This window comes from Eimeria mitis, genomic scaffold (genome assembly GCF_000499745.2).
Source record: "Eimeria mitis Houghton genomic scaffold, Emh_scaff1098, whole genome shotgun sequence".
NCBI classification, from domain to species: Eukaryota; Apicomplexa; class Conoidasida; order Eucoccidiorida; family Eimeriidae; genus Eimeria; species Eimeria mitis.
Window position 1 is genome coordinate 3,336 of NW_013567577.1, and position 268 is coordinate 3,603.

General features: G+C 46.3%; 1 protein-coding gene across 1 annotated transcript in view; it reads left to right on the forward strand.

Moving 5' to 3' along the window:
- The window catches only part of EMH_0029380 (Ras family domain-containing protein, putative), a gene marked incomplete at both ends in the record, with an annotated part of 3,637 nt that overhangs the window by 2,560 nt on the left and 809 nt on the right, over window positions 1–268 (forward strand). The window lies entirely within an intron of this gene.

The window sequence follows — 268 nt, forward strand, 5'->3', positions numbered from 1 at the left end:
TTTCCATCAAATACTTGCTGGTAAATTAGGGTTTAGGGTTTTCGAGGGTTTAGGGTTTAGGGTTTTGGGGGTGGGGAAGGGTACAGCGCGGGATTCGGGTTTATACGAGGGTTTTAGGGCTTATGGGCGGTTCAGGGGGGTTATTAGGGTTTAGGGTTTAGGGTTTAGGGTTTGTTTGGGGTTAGGGTTTAGGGTTTGTTAGGGTTTAGGGTTTAGGGTTTGTTGGGGGTTAGGAGGGTTTAGGGTTTTTAATTTTAGTGTTGACGGT